This window comes from Garra rufa, chromosome 7 (genome assembly GCF_049309525.1).
Source record: "Garra rufa chromosome 7, GarRuf1.0, whole genome shotgun sequence".
Classification (NCBI taxonomy): domain Eukaryota; kingdom Metazoa; phylum Chordata; class Actinopteri; order Cypriniformes; family Cyprinidae; genus Garra; species Garra rufa.
Window position 1 is genome coordinate 17,257,525 of NC_133367.1, and position 7,302 is coordinate 17,264,826.

Below are 7,302 nucleotides of genomic sequence, written 5' to 3' on the forward strand. Positions count from 1 at the left end.
TTACGAAAACTGAAAATATTAAAAACTATTTATTAATTTAATAGTATGTCAATGATACTAAAATAACACTAAGTGGTACTCTTGTTCACTTACTACCTACCTTGGATTTGTTTAGTTTGGTACTCATTGAATATGACCTCAATATAAGTACATGGTGAAGCTTATTTTTTTTATGTTTAAAAAAATTAATTAGAGTTTTAGAGTTTCTAACATACTGTCATACCCAAAACTTCTCACTAGAATATAATAAGAATTACTTGAACATTGTGTTTTAGTTGTACTGATGTTTAGAAAGCTGCTTAAATATTGTCAATGATCAGTGTGTGATCTGCAGAATAACTGAGACATTTGTAGTCTCTTCTGATCATCAAGGCTGCATTTATTTGATCAAAATGACAGTAAAACTGTGAAATTGTGAAATATTACAACAATTTGAAATGACTGTTTTCTATGTGAATGTATTGCAAAATGTAATCTATTCCTGTGCTATCAAAGCTAAATTTTTAGCATCATTGCAATAAGCTGACCACTCCCGAAACTCAACCACAGACTCAAAGGGTTTTGTACGAGTTCCATCCCTTCTCATGGCGACAGGTGTATAGTCCACATGCTCGTCCTCTGTAACATTTTTATTCTGTAAAAAACAGGCAAGATGTATTAATAAAATAATTTGAATAAAAAGTGACAAATTTAAAATACTTGTATTGTGTTTGTGTGCTTGAATACATGATGAGGACACGTGTGTAATGATGTGGGTATTACAATATGTGTCCTTGCAAACTAAGCAAGCTGAGTATATAGAATCTATGCTGAATAAAAATGTAATATAGTATTAATATTTACTTATAATATAATATAAACGTTTAAATGGTAGTATGCCACAGTTTCCACAAACGGATTTGCATCAGAAATTATTAAAAAATATATTTCAAAATAGTAACATTATAAGCCGGTTAAAAGTGACAATACAAGCCAAGTCACTTTTATTTATTAAGGACTTTATACAATGCAGACTTTTTCAAAGCAGCTTAACAGTGATAAACAGGAAAATATTCAATCAATTCTGCTTTATCAGCTCTAAAAATAAGACAGTAGTGTCATTGTTCAGCTGAAGTCAGTTCAGTGTTGATTCAATGACTGTGAAGTTAATCAATTCTGTTCAATTAAATTCAGTATAGCAATTAAGTTCAGTATAGCATAAAAATGATAACTATGTCATAATAAGTCACCTATACATCATTGCAAATACATGTAGCCAATGCTTTTCACACACAGAAAAATTTGTACACTCAGTTTCACATTTGAGACACTATTTCATTAATGGACAGGAGCAGGTGAGCAGGGGCTGTCAAACTCCAAAAAGGACTACTAATATAACTACTAGACGCAATAAAATCGTCCATGTTGATCATACTACAGCACTGTGTATAATATAGACTGATATTATGGCAGACTATATTTTGTCTTTAGATATATTAAACAGTGATCCTAGTGGACGACATTGGTAGTACAGCCTTCTTCTGTCAGTTAAAACTGATGATCATTTAGCATTCGAGCATCTAAGGAAGCTCATGAAACTTGGCACTTTTTCTCAGAATGCTCATTTTGTTCTTTGTTCAAATTTGGAAGTTTAGACCTTGTATACACAAGATGTAGATAGGTGTGCTAGTCATAATCAGTATTGGGATACTGTTCATTACAAGTTATGTGAGTTATGTAATCCGATAACCTTTTTTATTTTTTTATTTATTGACTGACAGATCATCACTAAATGGGAATTTGAATTAACGTAATGCGTAAGTAAATAACGCAATTAGTTAACTTTTTGATGGAGGAACGCGATATTGTAATGCATTAGTCTTAAAACGTAACTTTCCCCAACACTGGTCATAATGGACAACACTCAACAAATATACTGAATCATACTAGAATATTTAATAGACTAAAATGTAAAATAAAAATGACCCAACTTATAAAATTAAAACGAGGCTTTATTGCTGGTGTGTGCGATGGATCATTATAGACAAAAACACAAGCCCACACGGATCTAATTCTGACTCACTACTGAAATCATACAGAGACTGAGACACACGACACAGGAATAAATGATCTTACCGATTTATGTGCATTTCTTTTGTAGAACACTGGCTCAGTGTAAGTAATCTCATCATCACGAGTCTCAACTGTTTCAACTGCAATAATAGATGGATTAAAGCAACAAAACGCAGTCCTAAGTAGATAGGCTATGTTTATTCAAAACGTTTGTTTGGCGCTGTTAAAGCTGAAGTGTTAAAGTGCCCCATTATGCCTTTTCTAATATTACTTTTCATGTAGTGTGTTATAGCTGTTTGTGCATGTAACATGTCTACCATGTTTTACCCAGATAGCACACAGGTCTGAAATACTAATGTTTTCATTGACTGCCTGCGAACAGCTACCTCACCATATCAGTAGTTCCTGTTCTAGACGTGTCAAATGGGGACGTTCTAAAACGCTTAACGTGAAAAACGCTTAACGTACCTAAAAACGACCGGGAAACCCCTAATTTCTGTCAAGCCTTACTTGGAACAAACACTAACTACTCTCAAAAGAACGAGCCCTTATTCCACAGATAAAGTGAATGATATCACGTTAAGCGTTTTCTCCCTATAAGCCCATTATAAGGAAACTGCTTAACGTGGTTTAACGTACCTCAACAGCGACCAGGGAAGACCAAACTTCTGTTAAATTTCACTTATAATAAACACTTGCTGCTCTCAAAAGAACGAGCTCTTATTCCACAGATAAAGTGATCGCCCCCCAGAAGTCCATTATACAAAAAAAAGCTTAACGTGGCTTAAAATTTTACTTATAATAAACACTTTCTGCTGTCAAAAGAATGAGCTCTTATTCAGCATATAAAGTTAATAATATCACGTTAAGCGTCCACCATAGAAATCCATAAAGAAACAGCTTAATGTGGTTTGTATCTTAACAACGACTGGGGAAAAACAAACTTCTGTCAAAAAATACTTATAATAATAAGTAGGCTACTTGCTGCTGTCAAACGAATGAGATCTCATTCAGCATATAAATCATATCACGTTAAGCGTTTTCTCCCTATAGAACTCCATTAAGGAAAAAGCTTAACATTGTTTGTTATAATTGACTTCTATGGGGGCGATCACTTTATATGCTGAATAAGAGCTCGTTCTTTTGACAGCAGCAAGTGTTTATTATAAGTGAAATTTAACAGAAGTTTGGTCTTCCCTGGTCGCTGTTGAGGTACGTTAAACCACGTTAAGCAGTTTCCTTATAATGGGCTTCTATGAGGGAGAAAACGCTTAACGTGATATCTGTATAAAAGGCTCAGCTGCTACTAAGTCCCGGATGATTCTGACCAATCAGAGTATTCAGTGTAGCTGCGATGTCATCATGGTAGGCGGAGCAAAATCGCAGGTTAGAGAGAGACGCACGCTGCGTCCCAATTCGCATACTATCCGTCCTAAATAGTATTCGAAAATAGAATTAGTATGTCCCAAATCGTAGTATGCTTAAAAAAGTATTCCAAAGATTCCCGGATGGTCTACTACTTAACTTCGGGATTCGAAGTGCGGATCAATGCACACTCTAACGGCTAATATTGCCCACAACACATTGCGCGGTGAAAGAGGATTCGATTAGAACTACAAACACGCATTAAAAAGTGTTAAAAAACTACAAACATGGAGGATATGCGCGACCAACGGACAGGTAGAGAAAGGGGTTTGAGTGATAAATAATCAATTTGTAACCTGATAAAAAATACATTTATTTAATGTTATCCGTGTTATATTTCATGTGCAGCAACATTATGAACTTTTATAATGATAGGGTTGGTCATTAACGTTTAAATGCATAATTTCGCAAGCAGAGTTCTCGGCATGAAAGACTCGTGAAAGAAAGTGCCTCTTCATTTCTCTCTAATACGGCAGGAAATGAAATTAAACGAAATGTAGATAATGTTAACTGTGATGATTGACAGGACAGTTTAAACAGTGAAAGGATTAAGGTAACTAAGCAACAGAGCGTCCGTTAAAGAAACAGTTATGATGAAGTAGTATGTCCCAAAGCTCGCCTACTATTCTGCTACATACTCAAAAGTATGTACTTTTTCTTCACAAAAAGAGTACATACTTTTAGTGCATAGTATAAGTAGGCGAATTGGGACGCAGCAGCAGTTTACGTGAGAAGACGGAGAGTTCAGCAGCTGTATTGTAGTTCACTAAGTGCTACTTTATAATCATTGACTTCGAGTTGTACTGGGTTACAGTGTGCGTACATGTGAAAAAAACCACACACATGTATACCCAAAAAAAGGTCTTCAGTAAATAAGACATCAACAAACTCCATTGGCTGCTTCTCTTCATTTAAGGGACCATCTCACACAGTTCTGGCAGACTGCCTACTGTGTTTCACACCCCAAATTTAATACCCCAACGAACCCCTCTGTTTCAATATCATTCACTTTATCTGTGGAATAAGGGCTCGTTCTTTTGAGAGTAGTTAGTGTTTGTTCCAAGTAAGGCTTGACAGAAATTTGGGGTTTCCCGGTCGTTTTTAGGTACATTAAGCCACAGGAACCGCCAAACCCAATAACTATCAATTTCTTTTAAAAAGTAACTAGATGAGAATTATGAGAATGTGATTAAATGTTATGCTAATCATTTCAATATTTTTAAAGTAGTGTTTTATTTGTAACACTTGCCTTCTTGATCAGTTTTTCTACATTTCTTGTAGATCCAGAAAATCACGACTGCAGCAACAATCAACAGAGACACAGCAATAGAAATCACTGCTATATAAGATGAAGGTAGACCCTGATCTGTAATGGACAAAATGAGCTGTTAGTGTGACTGAATCTGTCTGATCTACAACAATAACTATCAAACCCCAGCACTGTTTAACTGTGAGATATTAGCTTAGTAAATGAACATTAATGTCAACACTAACATACCTGCACACGGCTGACAGTGCTCAGTTATGTTGAGATGTTGAGTCTGGTTGCTGATGGGATTGTTGAGCACACAGCTGTATTTGTTTTTATCCTGATATTCCACCTCCAGAGGTAGAGAAAGACTGATGCTATGATCAGACACACGGATGCTGGAAAATGAACTGTTTTCTTGGTACCAGGAGAGAGTCACACGACTCACATTCAGAGCTAAACACACCACTGAACAATTTCGCTGTGATGACGATGCAGAACAGTCTCTAGTAATGTTAGGAACAGGCAGATGAGCTGGAAAACACATTAGCAGAAATTGACATAAAAGAGTACAAAATATATTCCATGTATTATTTTTAACATGAAGTGCATTAAACATTACATTACGCCAATGTTTCCTAAACCGAAATTTGTGAAGGAACTGCAAGGGGTTTGTGAGTTTAATGAAAATAATAATAAATAATAAAAATGTCAAATTAAAATAAATAATTTTAAAATAACATCAATTAAAATAAAACACTTGCCAAAATAATAATAATAATAATAATAATTTGTTTATCTGCATATCATGGCCAAAACCAATGATATTTAATCATTCAAATATTTATTTTAAAATCTCAGGGGGTACTTCAAGTAAATACATTAGTTGGAGATTCAGATGACAAAAAAGTTTGGGAATTCCTGCATTACATGTAAATAAGAAATAAAGTGAATTTGTGCATTTTAATATGTTTTAAAGACAAGCCGTCCAAAGACTCAGTAATGCATAGTTAATAATTACCCACTAAACCCAATTCAAATAAAAATCAATGTGTTCTTCAGTAGTTTAATGCAATGTTGAAACATTTCTTAAACATGAAATTATTTTTGTAAATCCAATGGTCAAATTTTGTGTAGCCACCTGAATAATGCCTGTTCTTTGTGTATATGCTGATAAAACTGAAAGTGTAATTAGGGAGAATCAATTAATTATGAATGTGAATAATGTGACAATGTGCCTCACCGTAAACTTTTAAAACTTTTCTTAAATGTTTGCTTGTGGCTTTCAACATTATGCAAAAAAATGCTGTGAACTGAGCCCAATTTGTATTGCATATTGTATACCTCAAATATTCCTTTAATAAAACAAGAATATGTGAACATTTCAATAAGTGACCTCTACTCACTATAGACAGAAACACTGAATTTTTTTAATTTCAGTTTCGCTCCACTTATCTGTAGTCGATAATATCCATTATGTTCAGTTGTGATGTTTGTGATGGTCAGAGATCCAGTTTGTTTGTCCAGCTTCAGTCTGTCTCTGAATCTCCCATCAGGAACATCATTATATGTGGAGAAGATTCCAGCATCTCTGCTGATTTCAGCTATCACAGACTTTTCAGATCCGAAATTCCACAGTATGTCTTCATCTTCAGGAATTTTAGTAAGATCAGTGTGTAGAGTAACAGAATCTCCCTCCACTACTGACACTGACTCACCAAACACACCTGAAAACATTAAAAGAACATTAAAAGAGGTTTTGTCACACATTAAGTCTCCTGATAATTTACAAAGCAGCAGAAACAAAATAAAAAATTAAAAAATTAAACACAGCAGATGAAAATACTCTAATGTAACAATACACAAACAATAGCGGCAGCTTTATTGTTGTGTAATGGAGAAAGAGAAAAAAGTCATAAAAATGAATGTATAACTTACCAATCAGACTCCACCAGCACAAACAGAACAAAAAATACATGTGAAACATTTTATTCAACCGTTCAGTGTCTGATCTAATAAGTCTATCTGTTAAGAACAAAGCAGAACGATGTTGAGTCCTCCCACAACAATTTTTTTTCCCTCCTAGTCCACACACACACACACACACACACACACACACACACACACTGAACATATTTTATATCTAGTTGCATATAAATAGTCCTAAGACTTTTATATTAGTGAAAAACATTCTTTATTTTTTTATGTTTCATTTTACATTTATTATCACTTTATATTTATTTCATAGTCAAATAGAGCTCCAATGATGGTAGTGAATCAGGTTTTTAATATATCAGGTTTAAAATATTTTAATATCATTGAACCGACCTGCGTGCCTTAATTTATTAAAACAACCTAATTTTAAATCAGGGTTAAATCAGGTGAAATAGCTATTTAAAGTAACAAATGCAGGTTGGCACGTTTTATAGTGTACAATGTCTTTCATCTCACATAAATAGGTTTACTGAAATATACTCCGGCACTCACAGCTCAGCCTCTGAGTCAAACTGAAACCTGCTGCGGTTGGTTTTCTTAAGAAATGTGGTTTGATCTTTTGGGTCACAAAGCATCTTGTA